Raw genomic sequence first — 24531 nt, 5'->3', positions numbered from 1 at the left:
GCATTGATCTCGGCGGGTTCTCCTACAATACTCTAGGGCCCGTTGGTATCAGGCGTTCTGATGGAAAAAGACCAGGTGGATTAACCTTAATACAATGGTTAAGAGAAAAATCTTTATTATGGGATGCCACCTGTGTAGACATTCTAGCGCAGCTCTGGGCATTATAATAAGGAAAGCGAAAGGGACGGAGAAACCTCCGCCCATATACTTTTTGCTTACACCGCCTTCTAAACAAACGCGCAGTGAGGCTCTGTGCATCAGTGGTGGATTTTAGTTGATCAGCGAGAGCCGAAAGTTCGTAAAAGCTATGATGCCCGCCTGATACAACCCGTCGCTGACCTTCCTGCCTGCTCATACCGCACAAAAACATTACTGTCTCAGCCAGGGAAAGTGGAGTGGGGAGCTAAGGGGTGATCTGGAGTGACTCAATCGAGTTATTTACGCCCAGGCCTGCTCTAGCACCATCTCTTTTGCAACAAAATCTAAAATCGCAGTATCAACAGCGTTTTCAGCGGTCAATACATATCTAAGGCAAATAATCACCAATATCATCCAAAGACGAAACGCTATCAGTGTGATGGGAACTTTTCCTCCATCAAAAGACTTCGAAGAAATTTTTTTTATTTTGTGTAAATAGTTTTCTTAGTTAATTTACATTTCATTTAGTGTTTATTCACATTTTATTTTGAGTTCTTACATGTCTGTCATACCTTTGCTATTCTAATTGTTGTAATGTTTTTATATTACAATGTTGCATCTATTAATTAGTTTAGTTTTTTTTGGTAGACTATGTTATAAACATTAACAACAATATAAAAGTAAGAAATGTTATTGTTATGGACTTGATTGTATTGTTATGTCTATATTATCAATATTAGACCGCGGAACTTCATGCAATTGCATATTTGTATTGATTTGGCATATTGAAAAAGTAAAAGTGGATCTTTGCCGATCATAGTTTTAACGTTTGAAGTCAACTTTATTTTGCATTAAATGCATATTTCGAGGGTTTTCCCTTTTAAATGCATATATATTTTTATTTTCCATATTTACGAGGGTGATTCGGAAAGTTAGTTCCATCATTTTTTTCCTTTCAGAAAGCACTTTATTCGGGGAACTTTTATTACACGCAAGTGGAAGTGCACCTTTCAATTATTACACATAATATCCATTTCCATTCACACATTTGTCGTACCGCTTCACAAGCTTCGAAATTCCCTCTGCGTAAAAATCAGCCGCCTGTGATTGTAGCCACCCACTGACACTCTACTCGAGATCCCCACCCACTTGAAACCGCTCGGATCCAAGCCATTTCTTCAAATTTGGGAACAGATGGTAGTCGCTAAGATCCAAGTCAGGACTATAGGGCGTGTGATGAAACACTTCCTAGTGGAACTGTCGCAGGAAGATTTGAGTGCGTGCGGCAGTATCTTCACTACGTATATATTATATTAATTACTTAATATTAAATATCAATCCAATATTTACAAAGACCTACTCCATTCTGAAAATTATTGTGGTTGAACACTCCATAGGCACTCGTATTTGCGACAATTTTTTATTAAAGCTAATCGTACTTGCCGCCATTTTCAGCTTAAAAGATCCACCATCGGCCATCACCAAACAAAATAATTTAATTTTCAGTTTATTCGCGGCCTCCTAGAATAATCAGCTGCTCTGCTCGCTACATGCTACTTTTAAATGAAAAACGCACAAGAAACATAAAGGCGATGGGTAGCTTTCAATTGCTAAATGCGTTCTCATTTTTAGTAAAAAAAGGCATGCACAATTGAATGCTTTTCGTTCAATCTTGCATGCACTGCTTGAATGTGTGAAGTTGAAAGAAAAGTTGAACCGTGTAGACGCACCGTAATTTAAACATTTCATCAGCAGGTACATATTTCAATGAGTTTTTCCATAATATTTATTGGAATTTTAGTCAGTTGAACGCAACTGTCTAAACATGGATTCAATATCCATCTGAGGCTGTCGTAATTGTTTTGAATTGATTCCGGAAAATACTCAAAAAGTTGTTTAAAACTGGCGATTGCATGTCCGCAAGAACAAACTCAGTAGCTATCTATTCTACGTACCTAAATGTTCCATGAGTTATTTACTTTAATACACTGAAATGAATTAAATTTCATTTTATTAAGTAACAATGACTAGAAATGAAGTTTATTTCCAAATCCGTTGATTTTATCTCTGACTCTTATTATGTTAACATCTTAGTCTTGCCAGTTACTATTCAAAGTGTTTAAGTGTTCCAAAATATCAGCAAGAGAAATGGGAAATAGATTTACATATCTCGTCTTGCAGATATAGGCACATTAAAAGTTCTGCTCTTAACTGTATCCCGCGAAAGTCATCTTACTTCCGCGCGGTAGAGAAAATTTTTATATAACGAATCCATGTCTTCACAAATTATTTTGATGAAAATACGAGTTTGCAACTCTCTTCTTTGATGGATTTTATCACTTTGTATCAAACTATTGCGGCAATGTTACGGTGGTAATAGTTTGAAGTAATATAAATAATTTTACTTAATATTTAATGTCATTGTTGCACCATTTACTTCTATTTTGGTCGTTCTTTAGGTAGTATTCAATGGTTTTGAGTAAAATTATCATTATTTTCGATTTTAACAGGAATTTAATTTTTTTGAATGGTTAAGTACAGGTGCGATAGTGGGGGAGGGGGAGGGGGAAGGGGGAAGAGGAGTCGAGGGGGAGGGGGAGGTCGCATAAGAAAGTCTTGCCCAAAAGTGAGTCGCGCCTTCAAAAAGTTTGGGAACCACTGTGTTAGAGAATAATCCTGTCTATAAGAAATGCTCCAAATTGCTGACATTCACAGTGAAAAATGTGAAAGTTACTCAAATTTGGAACATTTCTGCGTACAAGTTTGCACCCGTCACATTATGTGATGTCGAGATAGTTCTCAGCATTTAAACTAATTCGACAGACAAAACGAGAAGTTTCACAGTAGAGAACCTGGAGAAATCGTTGGTTGTTTACTGCTATAATAATTACGTGAAAAGCAAAAATTAGAAAGTTAGAGAAGACCCATTTCAAATAATAAGTAATTAATACACTGATAGAAAAATAGATTTAATAAAAATGATTATGGGTTCATGGCAATTATTACTGTAACGTTATTAAACCAAATAAACCTCTAAAGTGTATTTTTTACTGCATGTGTTTCCATTTTTAGCGCATATTTACTGCATGCATATTTTCAGGATTTTTAGTCTGTAAAGTTCCGTGGTTCAATCACTACTATTATTATTATTATTATTATTATTATTATTATTATTATTATTATTATACATGTTGTATATTTTCGAGCATATTAAATAATAACATAGTGATGACACTTCATCAATACCCAAATTTTAAATTTTAAATGAAACTGGAACATGATTATTACAGCTATACAAGTTCACAATTTTATGCATCTGGAGACTGAGGAAAGAATTTTTGAATTTCTGTTGTACATAAGATTGCGATTTATGCATTTCATTGGAACAGGAAAGGAAACATTCGTAATTACATATTCATGGTTAATGTTATCTTAAGGTACCTTGAATAAAAACAGAATATCAAGGTGCTAGCGCCTATAGAATATTCTACCTTAAGAAAAAAGCATTGGTCATACGGGTCTCGGCTAGTACATGTTGCCACAAGATGCCTCCGTTAGTATAACGAGTGAGGTATAGTATCTCTATCTCACTCTCTTCCTAATACGTACAGCGTTCTAGCAAGTTTATCGCACAAAATAGTTACATTGAATCCGTTGAAATTATAAAAAAAAAAACATTAATACCATAATGAAGCCTGCAAAAACATACATTATAACTAGACTTCGTATATTTAGGCCATTAACCAACTTTTATAGACACCTCAACTAGGCTCCATAATAATCGAAAGTAGGCATTAAAATACAGTTTTAGGGACCTAAAACGTTACTGCAATTACAAATACTACTACTACTACTACTACTACTACTACTAATAATAATAATAATAATAATAATAATAATAATAATAATAATAATTCATTCATAGTGTTCTCCCAAGGGCAAGTAATTCACTGCAAATCTTTCCTATTTTCTGCCTTCCTCTTTGTCTCCGCATATGATCCATATATCTTAATATCGTCTATCATCTGACATTTTCTTCTGCCCCGAACTCTTCTCCGTTCACCATTCCTTCCACTGCATCCTTCAGAAGTCACTTTCTTCTAAACCAATGACCCAGCCAATTTCTTTTCATCTTCTGATCAGTTTCAGAGTTATTCTTTCTTCATTCACTTTTTCCAACACAGCTTCGTTTCTTACTCTGTCTGTCCATTTCACACCCTCCATCCTTCTCCATATCCACATTTCAAATGCTTCTATTCGCTTCTCTTTACTTCCTCATAATGACCATGTTTCTGTCCATAAAAAAGCTACAGTCCACACCTGTGGAGTAACGGTCAGCGCGTCTGGCCGCGAAACCAGGTGGCCCGGGTTCGAATCCCGGTCGGGGCAAGTTACCTGTTTGAGGTTTTTTCCGGGGTTTTCCCTCAACCCAATACGAGCAAATGCTGGGTAACTTTCGGTGCTGGACCCCGGACTCATTTCACCGGCATTATCACCTTCATATCATTCAGACGCCAAATAACCTAGATGTTGATACAGCGTCGTAAAATAATCCAATAAAATAATAAAAAAAATACAATGCTACACTCCACACAAGGTACTTCACTAGTCTCTTTCTTAGTTCTTTCTCCAGACGTCCTTTTTCTATTAAAAGCCTCCTTTGCCATTGCTATTCTCCTTTTGACTTCTTGACAGCAGCTCATGTTACTGCTTATAGTACAACCCAAATATTGGAATCTTAATGATAATGATAATAATAGTAATAATAATAGTAATAATAATAATAATAATTATTATTATTATTATTATTATTGTTATAGTAATAATATTAATAATAAAACTGTTATTTTATTGAGTTAAGAAGTGCTTATATTACAGACTTAAGACTATGTGCAGCACACCTTTACTGTTATTAAATGTTAAGAAGCGCTTATAATACAAATTTAACATTATTTGCAGCACACGTTTTCCGTTATTAAATGTTACGGAGCGCTTATAATATAAAATTAAGATTATGTGCAGCACAATTTTTACGTTATTAAAAATGTTAAAAAGTGCTTATAATACAAATTTAGGATTATGTACAGCACATTTTTTCCGTTATTAACTTCACACTATAATCAAACAAGAACCTAAGATACATACCTAATGCCTATGTTGTTTTGTTGACAGTTAAATGTTGTGTACTTCTTCAAATAAGCGCAGACATTGTACGTGTTTTAACAGTGTGGAGTCTTAGTCTCAACTGTACCACCCCTACTTGACTGTTAAGTTTTACAGCGGATGTTCGGCAAGCTAGCGGAAGACTATTCCATCAATTTAGCTGTTACTCCGTTATTCGCAAATTAAATATATGGTAATTTTAGCATACGAAATCGATCTAGTTCTCAATGAAACTATGTTCTATGAATTAAATGAAACTAAGCTTAAGGAGGTCCCGCGCCGTGGCGTCGTGGTCTAAGGCATCTTGCCTAGGACTCGCGTTACGGAATGCGCGATGATTCGAGTCCTCATAGGGGAAGAAATTTTCTCAGGAAATTTCGGCCAGTGTATGGGACCGGTGCCCACCCAGCATCGTGATGCACTAGGAGAGCTACGATAGGTAGCGAAATCCGGTTACGCAAACCAGCTATAACGGCTTGGGGGCTCATCGTGCTAACCACACGATACCTCCATTCTGGTTGGATGATCGTCCACCTCTGCTTCGGCATGTAGCCGTGAGGCCAGCAGCCGGCTGGTCGGTCTTGGCTTTTCGTGGGTTGTAGCTCCACGGATTATTTTTATTATTAAGCTTAAGGAGGGTCCGCGCGCTCTATATAGGCTATGCGATGATTGTTCAAGTCCGACAGGTGGCCTGTGTAGCATTCGTGACTACGACGCTGACAGGTGGTCAATCCTGCCTCATCCCCTGATAGAACCAGGTCGTTTCGTGTACGAGTAGCCTGATAATCCCCAGGGGCCCGGAGCCCCAAGCCTTTCCTGATCATCCGACGCAGTCAGATGGGCCATCCTGCCTTAGACCCTCATAGAGTCAGGTCCCGTGCGAATACGAGTAGCCTGATAAGCCCCAGGGGTCCGGAGCCCCGAGCCCTTCCTACTGGGTCATCCAATTATCTTCTGACCAGAGCTGCGGCGGGAACTGCCTCAGTCGATAAGGCAACGCCTACGGCGGAGCAGGGAAGTGGACGGGCGCGGTTAACTGGTTTTGACCTCACGCGACACAGTGTTGTTTGAACAGTGCAAGCAACTAACTACACATGTACAGTCTGCTAAGAATAAATGACAAATACCTGGCCACATTATTATAATCACTCACATTTTTACTATACTTTACATATTACTTCCTCATTTTAACTCTGGTTTCCTTTCTTAAGCAGAATTCACATTACATATTTAATTTTTAAACAATATTAAGTAAAATTACAATTATAACAATGTTAATTCAAGAAATATTGATAAATAACCAACCAGACCTCATTTTTACAGAAATTTCAGTATTTCGTACGACCTCCTTTGGCTTTAATTACAGCTTCAATTCTCTTTGGCATGCTTACAATACACTTCTGTATTATTTTTCCTGGATCCTCTCATAGTGATTCCAAACTTGTATCAGCCTTTCAATAATTCGAACTCTGGTAGTAATAAATTATTTTGCCATCTCTCTTTTTACGAGTGCCCAGACGTTCTCAATGGGATTCAAGTCCGGTGAGTTTCCTGGCCATGGCAAAAGTGGCATGTTTTTGGAAGCCAGAAACGTTTTGACTCTCCTAGCAATGTGGCAAGGTGCACCATCTTGCATAAAAATATATTTCTCCCCATTTTGGAACCATTTGTTCAGCTGAGGGATAAGCTTGTTTTCCAATACCTGGATATAGACTACTGATCTTGTTTCATTGTTCCCTGAGCAATGTAGAGTCGTCCTGAACCTTTGCCTGATATCACAGACCATATCATGACTGATATTGGGTGTTTAACTGTGTTAACCAGGCATCCAGGAGCAAAATTTTCTCCCTTTCGTCGACGAAAAAACATTGCTTTGTCCATTGAACGCTGAAAGGTTGATTAATCGAAGAAGCAAACCTGAAAATTGTCAAAGAAACTGATAAAAACTCTAAATTTTTTCTTTAAGTATGAAATAGTTCATTAATACTGGTTAATATTAAGAAATTGCATACAGGTTTGCTTCTCCGATGAATCAACCTTTCAGTGTTTGATGGACAAAGCAATGTTTGTTCGTCGACGAAAGGGAGAAAAGTTTGCTCCTAGATGCCTGGTTAACACAGTTAAACACCCAATATCAGTCATGATATGGTCTGTGATATCAGGCAAAGGTTCAGGACGACTTTACATTGTTCAGGGAACAATGAAACAAGCTCAATAGTCTATATCCAGGTATTGGAAAACAAGCTTATCCCTCAGCTGAACAAATGGTTCCGAAATGGGGAGAAATATATTTTTATGCAAGATGGTGCACCTTGCCACACTGCTAGGAGAATCAAAACGTTTCTGGCTTCCAAAAACATTCCACTTTTGCTATGGCCAGGAAACTCACCGGACTTGAATCCCATTGAGAACGTCTGGGCACTCGTAAAAAGAGAGATGGCAAAAGAATTTATTACTACCAGAGTTCGAATTATTGAAAGGCTGATACATGTTTGGAATCACTATAAGAGGATCCAGGAAATAATACAGACGTGTATTGTAAGCATGCCAAAGAGAAATGAAACTGTAATTAAAGCCAAAGGAGGTCGTACGAAATACTGAAATTTCTGTAAAAATGAGGTCTGGTTGGTTATTTATCAATATTTCTTGAATTAACATTGTTATAATTGTAATTTTACTTAATATTGTTTAAAAATTAAATATGTAATGTGAATTCTGCTTAAGAAAGGAAACCAGAGTTAAAATGAGGAAGTAATATGTAAAGTATAGTAAAAATGTGAGTGATTATAATAATGTGGCCAGGTACTGCAACTAACTACACATGTACAGTCTGCTAAGAATAAATGACAAATAATAGCCCTAATTCTATTCCACATTAGGTGTTTATTGATGGTTTATTTAAGATTCGTATGTCTGTACAGAAACCGCTCTTACTGTCAGATCTTTGTAGTGTTTCTATAACGCAGTTTTTACTCCTGGTTGAGTGTTAGAGAAGGCCGTATGGCCTTAACTCTGCCAGGTTAAATAAATCATTATTATTATTATTTCAAGAGAAATTCCCAGATGACCGTGTCAAAGCATTGAAAGGATGTATGACCCGTAAGTGGAAAAAGATATTGCCTATATAACATCAAACTTTTCATTTATACCTGCAAGCACTGAACAATTAGAAAATAAAAAACAATCTCTTTGTAGCCAAAGAGTAATAGTAAAGGATGCCCTTAACATACAGAGTGATTCAGATCATCCGTAACAGTCATTTATTTGAAAACTAGTGCATTAAAATTTTCAAGACAAAAATATTTGTAACTAAAACACGCATGAACTTTCACTTGAGTTTGATTTCATCAATCATCCCTAACAGGAAGTGGGGTCAGTGCAGTATCACTTAAAATTTTCGAATGGGAATCGGGTCAAATAGGTACTATTTGATAGAGTTCTTCAAAACAAACAACTTTTATAGGAAACGTTTTAGTCAAATTTCTACTCTTCAATGAGAAAATGTACGAAAAGACAATACCATTAATATTGAGAAATGTTAGAAGTTAAGTCCATTTAATGTTGATATAGTATACACGCACAATTAACTGGCTGAGTGTAGATCTGGTGGCCAGCAGCACAGTCGAGGGGTGAATACAATTAAACTACCCCTTCCCCTTTGCTCGCTCAGCAGTGTTTCCTTAGTCACTGCACTACTCACAGTACGCACGGCCACGTCTATATGTACACTGCACTTAGGTAATAAGCTCAGGTGGCCTTGCCCAACAATGTACTATAAGAAGGAAGTGTTTTGTTTTCTCTGTACCTACATATGTACATTTTTCAAGTTTTGCAATTACTTTTGTGACATAAAATAAGTGCCTAAGTGGTGGTTTACACAAATCAGTTTTGATATGTTGATGGTATTAGGCGAATCTCGAAGAAACTTCCGGGCTGCCGAGCATCTGTACACAGAGAGATACCCGCAACGTGCTTGTCAATCTTGCAATGTTTTCAAACGTCTTGCTTGCTGCTCGTGTATAAGCAACTGGACAGCTGCATCCTAACCATAATCAAAATAGACGTATCAGACGACCTGTGCAAGATGAGCAGGCTTCGAGACTTCGGACCCGATAGAGTAGTTCAGTGGGAAATCCGCATAAGGCGTACTGAGTATAGTGGTAAAGCGTACAGTGGGTGGGGTACTGTAGAATGAATGCCAACAAATACGCAAAGGAAAACGCTCCGGATTTGAACGTTCTGACGAATAATTTGGTTTTCATACAAACCTATTTTCAAACTGTGTCTGAAACTATTACACGAGATGCCGGAAGCCCTCAAATTAGTTGAGGAAATGACACAGAGAATTAATGAGACACCAAGTACACTGGTTACTGAACGTGTAAAACAGGAGTGGAAATTAATTTTACGTAAAAATAACGGATATGGAACATTGTGTAATCATCATCATCATCCTTCACGAATTAGGCCTCTGTAGACCTGTTTCGGCCCCATCTAGCAGTCTTCTTAAAGATCTTCCTGGTCGACGATGTCTTCTAGGTTTATACTGCATCATAATTTTTGGGATTCTTGAATTTTCCATTCCTCTTACATGATCTAGCCAATTGAATTTGTATCTGCTGATTTTTTCTTCTACTGACTCTACTTCTAATTGTTCTAAAATTTCTTCATTCCTTTTTCGGTCTAAAAGAGTATATCCTGCTGTCCTCCTCAAAAATTTCATTTCCGTTGCTTTGATTCTGTTCATGTTTTTTTTCTTTAATGTCCAAATCTCGCTTCCGTATAAAAGGGAGGGTAATGCTAGTGTATTATATATTTTTATTCTTGTAGATTTTTGTACTAATTTAGCTTTTAATGTATTGTTTATTATTCCTAGAATTTGTGTAAATTTGGTAATTTTCTTGTTCACATCTTTTTCATTTTGATAAGATATTTCACAACCCAGATAATTGAAATTTTGCACTTGTTCGAGGCATTGGTTATTGTGTATTATCTTACTTCTGACTGGGTCTTGTCTTAAGAATGCCATTACTTTTGATTTTTGTGCTGAAATTTCCATCCCAAAATCTTTTAATATTTTATTTAATGTATACAATCCTCTTTGTAAATTATCCTCTGAATTGGAAATTATGACTTGATCACCGGCATAGAGTAAGGTATTTAATGTTAGAGCACTGGTTATTTTGATTCCTGATGTGTAGATTTGGTTCCATTTTAAAATAATTTCATTTATATAGATATTAAATAAAGTTGGTGATAGTGGACAACCTTGTCGAACTCCATTATTAACTAATTTTCTTTCGGATATACAATTATTTATTTTGACACTTATTTTGCTGTCTGTGTAGATTTCTATTATATTTTGTAATAGCAAATTTGGAATATTTTTATTTTGTAATATGTCGAATAAAAGGTCTCTTCGGACTTTATCAAAAGCTTTCACAAAATCAATAAAAGCTATATGGGTTTCTAAATTAAATTCTCTTCTTTTTTCTAAGAATAGTTTTGTTGTGTATATCAATTCTCGATGCCCGTGCGTCCTACTTTAAACGGTTCAAACCTACCCGCGCAAACTAGAGTCGCTGCTTTCTCTCTCTCAGAAAGCAGGTTGGCTCGCTTTTTTTTTCCCCTCTTGTGAGGGTCAAAGCAAAGATCGCGCGGCGACGAGTCACGTTGGCAATAGAAATACCCCCAGGCACTGTGACGTCAATGGCGTCCTCAACCACCATTGTTCCGAGGGGTATAAATATAACGCATCCCCGCGACTTCAGCCACTCGTTCGTCAGATGGCAAAGAGGTAGCTCTAGCGCGACCTCCGTCACTGACAGCAGTCTCCCAACCAGGCCTACGCTATGGTTGTCTTTTGTTCGGACGTGTCTGCACACGGCCACCACTCCGGGAACAGGGAGCCAAGCTGCGCCCCTGTCTCCTGTATTCTTTCCTACACTAGCCTCACTTCTTACGTAATCTAAACTTATTTTATTCTAGTCTCGCTACAAGCCTCATCACCACCTCCAACCCGCACACTTCTCTCACCATCCTGACTTCGACTCCCAGCTCTTATCCCGGCTTGTTCGATTAAACACAACCATCTCCTCAGCCCCCCCCTCTAGAGTCGGTAAGTCGCGAGTGCGCTCTGTTGATCCGTCGATGATAGAGGTCACCCTTCCCCGCTCCTGAAGTCGGTAAGTCGCACAGTACGCTGTGTTGATCCTCCGATGCCAGGAGCTTGTTCTCGAAGTCGGTAAGTCGCACAGCACGCTGTGTTGATCCTTCGAACTAGAGAACTAACCTTCTACCTCATTCCATCTCTCTCGTTATCCTACCCCCCACAACACACCTGAGAGCAAGCCGATTTTCCCCAGGCACTCCCGTTACCCCTACCTTCCTCTCACTCAAGTCGCACTTTACTATCACCCATCATAACTCTCCCCGCATCGAAGCCTCAGGACGAATTTCTAAACCATCAATTTCTATCACGACTCCCCCGTTACCCCTACCACAGAACTAGGAGGGAACCATAGTTACTTTCACTGTTATTTCTGTAATAAACAATGTTACTTTAAAAACAGTCTTTCCTTTAAACTTCACCACAGTTTCGTATCACCCCACCCACAAACCACAGCCATCTTGTCACGTCACTCCCGTTTCCCCTCCCCACCTCGACAACACGTCGGAGAGCGAAACGACCAAGAGTCCGGCGTACGACAATTGGCGCCCAACGTGGGGCCATTTTCTCAGTTGGTACTGAGACGAATCCACATACACCCCATAGCTCTTCACTCTTCCGAGAGGAGTAATTTTCTCGGTGGCGCCCAACCATGTTTACACGCACGAGAGACCAGTGCTGCCAACGGGGTTGCCCCGGACGCGGGCAATACTACGTGGACTGCGGCACCTGCCCCACCTTCTACCACGCAGTGTGCCTCGGGCTCGAGGACGAGCCCCAGCTCCGAGAAAGCAACCCGTACATTTGCGACTGGTGTCACAAGAAGAAGGACGAAGATAAGATGGAACTCGAGATGCTGCGGAGACTCATGCGCAGTCTTCGCCCCGCCGAGGTTCCACAACCACTTGTGCTCCCCGAGTTCCATGGATTTGAGCACGAGGATCCGGCCGGCTTCATCTCCAGATGCCGCGACCTACTTACCGAGGCGCACATAGACCCCTCCCAGTGGTCACGCCTCGTTCAACAGCAGCTGAAGGGACCAGCCAGGGACTGGCTACTGCTCTTCAGTGGCATTCCTTTCTCCTGGGAGGAACTGCAACAAGGACTGACTCACCGCTTCGACAGCCCGGCTGTAAGGGCTACTCTCCAAGCTTCTCTCTACGGGAAGCACCAGCGAGAAAACGAGGCTGCTGATCAGTTCATCACGGGAAAAATTTTCCTTTATCGGCGACTTTTTCCTAATGCCGATCCCAACACGATCATTCCAGTGATCATCGAGCTTCTGCGGCCACAAATTCGGCCGTTTCTCAGACATCCGGTTCCGACAACTACAATGGAACTGATACATCGTGCTGTTCCTCTGGAGGGCGACATCGAGCACACCGCTGCCAAGCATCATTCCACTTCATCATCAAACGCTCCACGGTGCCACTACTGCCCGGGGTACCACTACAATCGGGACTGTCCGGTCCGACAGCAGAGACGCACCGATCCTGCTCGCCACATCCCGATCTCCAGCCCCGTCGCGCAGATGGCTCTAGCTCCCGATGAAGAGGAAACGGTCCCGAGGATTGACATCCGAATGGGAACCCTCGCAGCCACAGCGGTCGTCGATAGTGCCGCCTCCAGAAACATCATCAATGCTGCGAAAATTCCAAATGGCAGCACCATACGAGCCCGACAGGATGTCATTCATCTTGCCCAACGCGAGCAGACAATGGCAATCCAGGGCGAAGCAGAGATACCCGTCACACTTGCGGGAACAACGAAGCCCATCAACTTCCTCGTCGCACCAGAGCTGCGTGCTGATGCGATTTTAGGGAATACATGGTTGCGAGACATGTCAGCGCAACTAGACTATCGACAAGGACAGCTGAGGTTGGGAAACGGTGCAGTAGTACCGTTGATCAACAATCCCAGAACCGGAGAGGGTACCAAGCCAGAACCACAAAGGGACGCCGCTCCTGGCGGAAGGCAACAGCCACCGCCACCTGTCAAGCCTGTACCCGGAGATCCCGCTAAGGAGGAACGGTACCAGCATCTCTCCGGCCATGTCAGTGGCCCTCCCTCACAGAGCGGACGCAAGGAGGATCCTTTAGCGTCTAGGCCACTAGAGCTCCACATGTTGGAGATAGGAGTCACGAGCGACAGCCACGCCCCCACTGCAGCTGAGAGGATCTGTTGCTCTGAGGAGGTACCACAGGTGGAGGACCCACTTGAAAAGGGAGATCCTGGCGGGTCCCAGACAGTTGTCCAAGACGTCGCTGACACCAGGCACAAAGTTACTCCTCCTACTGCTACAGAAGGGATGCCGGATCCACTCCGAGGCGGCAACTCGACATCAGATGGCCCATATTCCGAGGTCACAAGCAACACCGACATCCCTCGGTACATCCGGTCTCCCGAGACCACAGGGACGACCAACGAGCTCAGCGGTCCAGGATGTTGGCGCGCTGTGACCACCTGCAAGGAGGCGAAACCTTCCCCGCCTAATCCAGACCGACCTGCGGACACACCAACACCATCCCAGACGACGCCGGAGGCTGCTAGGAGCGACGCTGCAGCACCATTGCCGGTGTTGCCTCCACAAAGAAGAAAACGCAGTGGCCAACCTGATCAGATCGCCGTGTGCGCGCTCGCGATGTGTGATCAAACCGAACGAGCTATTGATGCGAGTGTAGTGGTGCCGCAAGGCAAACGAAACAAGATTGTTGACACGCGATCGGCCTTCACAAACCATGATCCAAACATACAGACCAAATATGATAAGCACAGATTGGGGCCGAGACCTCCATAGCTTAAGAGACACGGACTCTCGGACTAGGCAACCTTAGCCTTTCAATTTATTGTATTCATTCATTGTATTTTCTCATGTTCAGTGTATTCTTTTGTTTTGTGATACTCCACTTCTGTTCATTGTATTTAATTGTCTTGTTGTAAGGGTTATATTACATAACTTACTAGTAGTACCGCACGGGCAAAAACAGGAGGGGCGATTGTTGTGTATATCAATTCTCGATGCCCGTGCGTCCTACTTTAAACGGTTCAAACCTACCCGCGCAAACTAGAGTCGCTGCTTTCTCTCTCTCAGAAAGCAGGTTGGCTCGCTTTTTTTTTCCCCTCTTGTGAGGGTCAAAGCAAAGATCGCGCGGCGACGAGTCACGTTGGCAATAGAAATACCCCCAGGCACTGTGACGTCAATGGCGTCCTCAACCACCATTGTTCCGAGGGGTATAAATATAACGCATCCCCGCGACTTCAGCCACTCGTTCGTCAGATGGCAAAGAGGTAGCTCTAGCGCGACCTCCGTCATTGACAGCAGTCTCCCAACCAGGCCTACGCTATGGTTGTCTTTTGTTCGGACGTGTCTGCACACGGCCACCACTCCGGGAACAGGGAGCCAAGCTGCGCCCCTGTCTCCTGTATTCTTTCCTACACTAGCCTCACTTCTTACGTAATCTAAACTTATTTTATTCTAGTCTCGCTACAAGCCTCATCACCACCTCCAACCCGCACACTTCTCTCACCATCCTGACTTCGACTCCCAGCTCTTATCCCGGCTTGTTCGATTAAACACAACCATCTCCTCAGCCCCCCCCTCTAGAGTCGGTAAGTCGCGAGTGCGCTCTGTTGATCCGTCGATGATAGAGGTCACCCTTCCCCGCTCCTGAAGTCGGTAAGTCGCACAGTACGCTGTGTTGATCCTCCGATGCCAGGAGCTTGTTCTCGAAGTCGGTAAGTCGCACAGCACGCTGTGTTGATCCTTCGAACTAGAGAACTAACCTTCTACCTCATTCCATCTCTCTCGTTATCCTACCCCCCACAACACACCTGAGAGCAAGCCGATTTTCCCCAGGCACTCCCGTTACCCCTACCTTCCTCTCACTCAAGTCGCACTTTACTATCACCCATCATAACTCTCCCCGCATCGAAGCCTCAGGACGAATTTCTAAACCATCAATTTCTATCACGACTCCCCCGTTACCCCTACCACAGAACTAGGAGGGAACCATAGTTACTTTCACTGTTATTTCTCTAATAAACAATGTTACTTTAAAAACAGTCTTTCCTTTAAACTTCACCACAGTTTCGTATCACCCCACCCACAAACCACAGCCATCTTGTCACGTCACTCCCGTTTCCCCTCCCCACCTCGACAACACGTCGGAGAGCGAAACGACCAAGAGTCCGGCGTACGACAGTTTGATACTAAATAATGGATCTACACATGATCTTCCTTTTCTAAAGCCATTTTGACACTCCAGAAGGAAAGTTTCAGCATGTTTTTTTTAATTTTTCATTTAAAATCCTACTAAATATCTTATAACATGTGTTGAGGATACTAATTCCTCTATAGTTTTCAACATTCTGTTTATCTCCTGTTTTATATATGGGAGTAAAGTGGTAGTTAGATATATTCTGTTTAGAAATCTTAGTAATCTTTCTTGAAATAGATCTCCTGCATATTTATACAATTCTGAATTTAGGTTATCTTCTCCAGGTGATTTACTATTTTTCGTCTTCTTTAATGCTTCTTGTAGTTCTTCTTTTGTAATGCATTGTTCATCTGGGTTTTTTGTGTCCCAGAATTTTGAATCAAAAGTAGGGTTGTTCCATAAGTTTTTATAAAAGTCTAGGAATGTTTCTATTTTGGGGCAAGGGTTTATCTTGGCGGATTCCTTTATGTCTCTGTTCATGTATTTTAAAATTTTATATGTATTGGGTTTCATTTTATAAATGTCAGTTTCTAAAAAAGATATAAACTCTTTCCATGATTGCCTGTGTCGTTTTCTAATTTCTCTGTTAGCTATCGCCCTTTTATGTTTATAATCTATTTCATCATTGACGGATTTTGTTTGAAGGTATTTTCTATAAGCTATGTTTTTATTTTTTATGATCTCCTTAATTTCATCATCCCATGATTGTGTAATATAAACAGCAAATTAGTGGACATAGAGTCACCTGAGAATAAAGGACTGTCTCTTAGAAACTGCAATGATGTTAGGCTTTTTTGTTTTGCTCCTATCACGTCATGCGATGTAGAGCGCAGCTTTTCACAATACAAACTGTGTTTGGCAGATAACCGAAAAAGATTTATGTTTGAGACACTGAAAATATATCTTGTAGTACATTGCAATTCGGTTCTGTAACTGCACTTCCTAAAGGCGACCAATAGGATAAATGAAGAAATTAAAACTGCTACATGTTTATTTCCACCATTAACACTGTATATAATTAAACACAAATGCTTATAAAAGACAGGAAAATACTGTAAATGCTTTTCACATTCTTTTGACATTGTCATTCTATAATGTATATTTACTTTCAGAATGTACATATGTGTGTGTTTTCCCATACTACCGTACTCTACTCTAATCTTGGGAAAATGTATATAGTACCGATACCATTGATATTAATACTAAATTTAATGCATTTTTCACTACATTTACGAATTATTTCAATGAATGTTTTCCAGTCAAGGTGGTGAAAAAATGTAAAAGTAAAAACATGTGGATAACTCAGGGAATTAAAATATCATGTGCTAGAAAAAGGAATCTATATTTAATGAGTAGGAATAGTGATGATCCTCATGTTCTTAATTACTACAAGAATTACTGTAAAACTTTGACAAAAGTTATAAAAGATGCAAAGAAAATGTATCTGAATGAAAAAATACAAAATTCAGATAATAAGATTAAAACTATTTCGGATATTATTAAAAATGAAACTAATCGATATTCAAAGAGTGAAAATATTACTTGCATTAAAATCAATGATAGTAAAATAGATAACCCAAAATCAATTGCAAATCATTTTAACGACTTCTATATAAATATTATTCAGAACTTAAACATTCAAGATTGTGCAGAAGATGCTGCACTTGGTTACCTAACTGATGCATTTAACACTGAGTTTTTAGGTCTCAAATTTATTCCCACTACCGCAGCAGAAATCATGCATGTGATAAAACAACTAAAAACAAAATATTCCTCTGGATATGATGAAATTCCAAGTAAAGTTCTGAAAGCTTGTTCTGAAATATTATCTATGCTATCTATGCAATTTGTCAATGCAATGTGGTATTTTTCCAGAAAGACTCAAATATTCAATAGTAAAACCAATATACAAAAAGGGAGATAAATGTACTATTGCTAATTACAGACCCATATCATTATTAACAACATTTTCAAAAGTGTTTGAGAAAGTTATGTATAATAGATTATATCATTACCTGGAGTCCAGCAATATATTAGTTTTAGAACAGTTTGGATTTAGAAAACAAAAATCGACAGAGAATGCTGATTTTAGTTTGGTGGATGAAATACTAAATTCATTAAATTCGAAACTACATGTAGGTGGGATTTTTTGTGACTTGGCTAAAGCATTTGATTGTGTAGACCATAGTATATTAGTAAAAAAATTGAAGTTTTATGGTATTAAAGATGAGATGTTGGGTTGGTTTACATCGTACTTATCAAATAGAAAACAAAAAGTAGAAATAAATGTACCAAATAGTCATAAAGTTACTTATTCAGAATTTAGAAATATTAAACATGGTGTTCCGCAGGGGTCAATTTTAGGTCCATTGTTGTTTCTAGTTTATATTAATGATTTAGCCTTGACCATAAACAATTCATCCCATGTAATTTTATTTGCAGATGATACAAGTGTAATTATTTCAAGCAAACAATACGATCATTTTATAAACACTTCTAATACAGTGCTGAATCTAATGAATGAATGGTTCCATGCAAATAAACTAGCACTTAATGTTGATAAAACCAGTGCAGTCAAATTTAGTACACACAATAGTGCTCAGGTTTCCTACAGTATTCGATTAAATGGAACTCATCTCAAAGAATCTATAAGCACAAAGTTTCTTGGTTTAGAATTGGATAATCACTTGAACTGGAAAACGCATATGGAATGTATTACTCGTAAATTGAGCTCTGCCTGTTATGCATTAAGATCCTTATCTACTATTGGTGATATAAACTTACTTAAAATGTCATACTTTGCATATTTTCACTCTGTAATGAAATATGGATTAATATTCTGGGGTAACTCGTCTGAAGCTAAACACGTTTTTGTTTTACAAAAGAAAGCTATAAGAATAATGGCCGGTGTGCATAAAAGGACCTCATGTAAAAATATTTTCCGAAACTTAGAAATCTTGACTTTACCTTGTGAATACATTCTTTCCCTAATGATGCTGTATATAGGGAAGACCAGGTAACTTGATACCCTAAGGGTGAAACCTAACCATTTTTCCCCCATTACTACAAATGCTAGTGGATTATGGTGATTTTCTAGTTTGAAGGTTGAATTTTCTTTTGCCAACTTCGTTTCGAATTTCGATACTGACAAATACTATAAATGGTAGTGATTTTGTAACTGGTATGTTGGCAGCTGAGGCAAATATCGACAATATTTGCCGGTACTGGAGTTCCATGAAATTAAAATTGTACTAGATTTCTCAGCCGGTTACTGGAAGATAGTGAAATTCGAACTTATTAATAATTAATTAATATTAGTATTAATATTAATACATAATAGTTATTTTATGTGTTGCGTTGTGGTTATAATTCAAGAATAGTCAGATAAGTACGAATAAATATAATATACTTGGGCGTGATAATGCACGTGGGTAATGGATAGAAATATTATTTCAAATTTTAATGAATTTCTTTCGTGTTTAGATTTTTATTACTATGTCAAAAAAATGAAATAGTGTTGCAGTGACTCCTCCAAGGAAGAAAATGTGTGGCATTCAGAGTACGCTTCAGAAATCTGTAGTTCACGTGTATAATGAGTTGAAGAAAGAAGATAATGAAGAAGGAATTATGCTAACGGAGACAGCAATTACAACCAGAATAGGAAAATTATTAGGAGTAAGTATTCTTAAGCATACATTTCAAAGTGGTATTCAGTTTTAGGAGTTTGCACTAATAATTTCATGATTGTGGTCAAACAAAACAAATTTTTAAGTTAGGCCTAGATGTTTAATCAAGTCAGTGATTTTCATATTGCCAAACTAAATACATTTAAGATACTGTAATACTGCAGTAGGTGATAGCTTAAATACATTTACAAATTAGACGAACAAATAATCAAACAGCACGAAAGTAAATTTCCAGTTTTCTCTTTTAGTATTAAATTAACCGTTCAGATCACAATTTACATGCCACATCGGCCGAAGAAAATACAAGTCATATTGTAATTATTAACTTGATATTGCAGCAAATATTACATGAATGTTGGCCTGTTATGGTGCTTAAAAATAATTCAGTTTTATATAATAACTATATAACATACTCTATAAAGTATAGGAACGTTGACTCTGGCTGAATAATTTATTCATGACTGGTCTAAGTAATATTAAATATGGTGTTTCTTCAGAAAAGCTACCCCACCCAAAGTACTTGTTAAGATATAACACTCGAGAGGAAGAGGACGCACTACTGGGAAACTAACCATTTCTCTTCGTCATGGACCTCTCGCATGTTATATTGGTAATTAGTAACAAGTTTGAGGGAGGGACTACAACAATGCATTAGAATATACAGGTAAGTGTCAAAGGATTTTTGTGCTGAAAGTATTTGTGGCTGTGCACTAAAACCACGTGTTCATCACTATGTAAATATCACAGAAATCAATTAAACAAAATAAAATTATGCCTTCTTTGATGTAGCTTTTCTGGAGAATTACCTAAATATTAGCCTACTTAAACCTATCGTAGACCCAACCTGACATATTGATCATTTTCTATTCATATAGCTGCAAATGTTGGTATCATGCATGAATTTTATGATATAACAATTTTTAGAAGTGTTATGTTATTGTTTGTTATTACAGCTTGGCTTTACTACAGCCACGAATGTGAGAAATTCACAGAAGGGGACCCCACTTGTGACACCAGGAAAACATAGACTACGTAAACATCCAGTGACTGATGCTGATGATTTTACGAAAGATGCAATTGCGAGATTTATTTATGACAAGTTACATAAAGGTAGGGAAGTTACAGGAATTATTGTGTTGATTTATGCAATGTAATTCTGATATTAGTCATATGTATAAAAATATGGCATAATTTTCATTTACTGTTACAGGGGAAGTACTAACAGCAGCAAAAGTTCTGGAAAATATGAATGATGATTATGAAACATATTTATTTAGAGTATCCTTATCATCAGTGAAAAAAATTTTGAAAGAGATGAAATTTCTATGGAGCAAAGGGGATCCTTATACACATGTACGAGAAAGTGATGTTATTCGTTTTTAAGAGAATATATAAGAAATGTGGAGCGTGAGAACCCTAAACCCGTATTATTCTTGGATGAGACTTGGATTTTTATGAATGGTAAATTTCAATGTATTGTGAGACATTGAGTGATTGAATTTTTTACTAACAAATAGGTTAACACTTATGTGGAATATGAAATTGCAATTAATATAGGCTACTAGTAATGAATTCAAGTGGGAACAACATGTTTTGCAATTAATAGTTTCATATTATAACTAGAGGTTAGTTATAAAATTCTTGAACGGTTTTCCTGTCTTTAAAATTTTTGTGTCTCTTAGAGTGTCAATGTGAATTGCTCGTCTCTCTCTGTTTTTTTTAAGTAGGATCACCCACTTATTCATGAAATAAACCAGGTGAAGTTTCCAGTGACATGAATGGTGTTATTCATAGACCAACAAATGAGGGTGGAAGATTAGATGCCGGAACGAAAGGTGGATTTATACTCGGTAAGTTATATTGATTTATATTTTACATAAATTTGGCAAGAGTAATTTTTTAAATCAGGATACAAAAATATAAAAATTGGTGACTAAATAAAAACGTGGGAAAGCCTTTCACCAAAGAGGATCTCATGTCATGTTATGTTATGTTATGTTTTATTTTCTTTATTTAAATGCTGTATAATTTTTATTGCAGGTGCTGATTTAATTTTTTCATGCAATTGAAAGAAAAGTCAGGACTACCATAGTGCTATGAATAGCCCTGTAGTTGAGAAGTGGGTGCAAACACAGTTGTTGACCTGAGAACATTAGGGCAATGCGTTATTGTCATGGATAGTGCTGCATATCATAGCAGACTTGTGAAAAATCAGCCAACAACAAAATGGAGGAAAGAACAGCTACTGGTGATTGCAACTGAATATAATAGATTTGTTGTACTAAATGATAAGAGTTGATGGTGTGAAATCACCTTTTGATATTATATTTCAATATTAATTTCCATACTTTGCAGTTATTATTATTATTATTATTATTATTATTATTATTATTATCATTACTACTACTACTACTACTACTACTATTGCAACCGTTTCTCTTATTTCTCATAATTAGGCATACTTATAGATGCTACTTTTTTCTTTCAGGTGAAATTGAATCTACATAAGAATCCTAAAACAACAGAGCCTTGCCAATTACTGTTCTGAAGCGGCCTTGTCTTATGTGTTGTGTCTATATACAATTAATTCTTTCAGTTTTTTTTTCCCCTTTAATCTAATGAAGTTGTTGGTTGATTGATACCAAGTGTTCAGCAGTTGATGTCATTTGTTATCTTGCACTCCAATATTTAACCAGATGATTGAAAGCTGTGTAAAGTTAAACAGTCAAGACAATGATCCATATCTTCATTGAGATTTCAGAAATGGCATGGGGAGATTCTGAAATATCAGTTCTTTGTAAATATTTGAGACAATCATGGCCTGTGATAATATGAGTACTGCCACTGTAGATTTTCATAGAAGTTCAGTTATTAAATTAGGTGTATTATTTTTTACTATGTATTGTACTATATTTTTGTTTCGCTTAATTGATGAATTATATATGCTGTAAATTCAATAGTAGACTGTAGGCCTATAGCTTAACTGATGAATTGTATGTGCTATAAATTAAATAGTAGGCTGCATACCACAAGTGATGAATTGTTTATGCTTGTAATGTGAAGTAATTTGCATGATATTTATTATCAATTTCTGTATATTTCAACTGATTGAATTGTTTATACTTTTAAATTGAATTAACTTGCTTGCTATGTATTATATTTTATAGCTTAACTGATGAATAATTGTTTAGGTTTGTCAATTTAATAATCTGAGTGCCATGTACTTCATATTTTTAGTGGAGCCACCAATGTAGCTTAGTCGGTAGACTCGTTGGCCTGAAAATTCAGAGCTGCACTCGAGGGTAGTTTGGATCCCCCATTTGGTCTGATTAGTTGGTTTCTTCTGAGAATTTTCCTCCATCGTGGAGCGGATGCCGGATGGCCTATTGCAATTTTTTCATTTGCTTTAGAATCATTCCGATTTTTGTTACCACATTGTCATGTTCTGATCTTGTTATTCTTTTAACAGTGTGGTAAGATGCAGGTATAGATAACCTTACAGTAATTTTGCTACCTTTCAATTACCTCATTACCTCCCACTCCATAAAGTTCATGGATCCACAGAAGTACCAGTCGTCGATGTAATTAGACCATTTTGCTTAAAATATTAAAACACTGTAAAATATTGAGATTTCATGCTGTTACGTCCAATACTGCAGCAAGAATATCTGATTTTGAGTCTGATAGTATGACAGCCTTCTCAGATTTATGAAGTTGATACTGGAGATTTTGTAAGCTTAAAAGTGTATCTAAATTTTCACTATCAAAATTAGTCAGTGTTTGAAGTTAGTTAGTTAGTTAGTTAGTGGCGTTTAAAAAGGGAGCGTCAGCTACTATGGCTATTTGCACCCTTATCTAAAATCTTTCACTAAACACAAACACAATACAATAACCAGAAAGTTTAAAAAACTAAAAAGCATTGTCACGGTTAAAATGGGGCAAACAAGTGTTTGAATATAATTCCCTGTAAAAGGGAATATACTGGTATTGTACTACAACACCACTACATCTATGGCTTGGTAAACAGGATCCATCTATAAAAAATACTGTATGTAGTCACTCACTGACCAGATCATTTATCGTTTCTAATGATTTTTAAAATGTCTGGAGAAGTATCACATTTCTTAACATCATCTGTTAAAGTTAACTTATATACTATTCATTTTGAAATAACTTGGGATTGTGTTTTATTAGTAAAGTTTCCCTTGATTGAGCAAGTTTGAGTTCTCCAAGTAGAGTCAAAAAGTCTGTTGGGATTTTGGCTCAGTTTATTAATATTTGTGGACTGTGATTTTTTGTTCTAGACAACCATATTATCTGCAAATGATGAGATTATCATAAGACCTATTTCTTTAGTTAGACCATCGACATTAATATTGGAAAATGTATTCCTGAAAACAACAATGTGGGAAGCCCAGATGAATCTGTCTCTATTTACATATTTGTGACAATGAATCAAATAATCAAGTCACTGACCCAATGTAACACTTTATCATGGACACCCTAAGTTTGCAATTTCTTAAGTGATTTATATTTACAGAGCCATATGATCCTTGAAAATAAATTAAAATTGCTAAGGTGTTTTGTTTTCTGTTTAAAATATCTTTAATATCTTCACTAAAATTTAAAATCTGTCCATTTGTTGAATGTAATTTTCTAAAGTCAACTCAATAAGATGAAAGTTAGTTACTAGATTCCAGGAACCAATTCAATCTATGAAATCATCTCTTCCATAATTTTGGCTATCATACTGGTAAGTGGTATCTGTCGATAACTCGAAAAGATATTAGTTGAATAATTGCTTTTCAAAATTGATGTTATGATAGATTTTCTCCAGACAGATATTGTATTGTAGTTGAGATTACAAAATAAAAGTAGTGAGTTTGCTTGTTTGCCAACATATTTAAGAAAATCAGCATGTGTATTGTCTGGACTTGGAGATGTTTTGGGTCTTATGTTATTAAATGAATAGTAATATTCAGTTCTTGATTAAATATTGTTATATAAAGTAGATTGTAGATTTAATATTTCTTTCAGTTTTTCCTTAATAGTCTGACGTACACAGATAAAACTAACACCCACACCACCAACTAATCTAATAGAAATTAAAATATAATTAAATGTAGAAAAAGTAATTAAAATTATAAATACACGTAAT

At 37.8% G+C, this 24531-nt stretch overlaps 1 protein-coding gene and 1 long non-coding RNA gene across 6 annotated transcripts in view; one reads left to right on the top strand and one right to left on the bottom strand.

Annotated features, from left to right (window-relative positions):
* The window catches only part of egh (beta-1,4-mannosyltransferase egh), a 166787-nt gene that overhangs the window by 99033 nt on the left and 43223 nt on the right, over positions 1 to 24531 (bottom strand). The gene's annotated exons all lie outside the window — the stretch shown is intronic.
* On the top strand, positions 18692 to 22387 carry LOC138696205 (uncharacterized). Of its 3 annotated transcripts, none has more exons than XR_011331283.1 (6): positions 18692 to 19362; positions 20327 to 20483; positions 20584 to 20834; positions 21101 to 21223; positions 21414 to 21621; positions 21862 to 22387. It is a non-coding gene; the product is annotated as an uncharacterized lncRNA (long non-coding RNA). The 3 variants fall into 3 exon arrangements; XR_011331281.1 differs by having other exon boundaries at positions 21098 to 21223; XR_011331282.1 differs by having other exon boundaries at positions 20584 to 20998.

The sequence above is a fragment of the Periplaneta americana genome, chromosome 3 (assembly GCF_040183065.1).
Source record: "Periplaneta americana isolate PAMFEO1 chromosome 3, P.americana_PAMFEO1_priV1, whole genome shotgun sequence".
In the NCBI taxonomy this organism is placed as follows: Eukaryota; Metazoa; Arthropoda; class Insecta; order Blattodea; family Blattidae; genus Periplaneta; species Periplaneta americana.
Note: the sequence above shows the minus strand (reverse complement) of the source record. Positions and strands in the feature narration are given on the sequence as shown.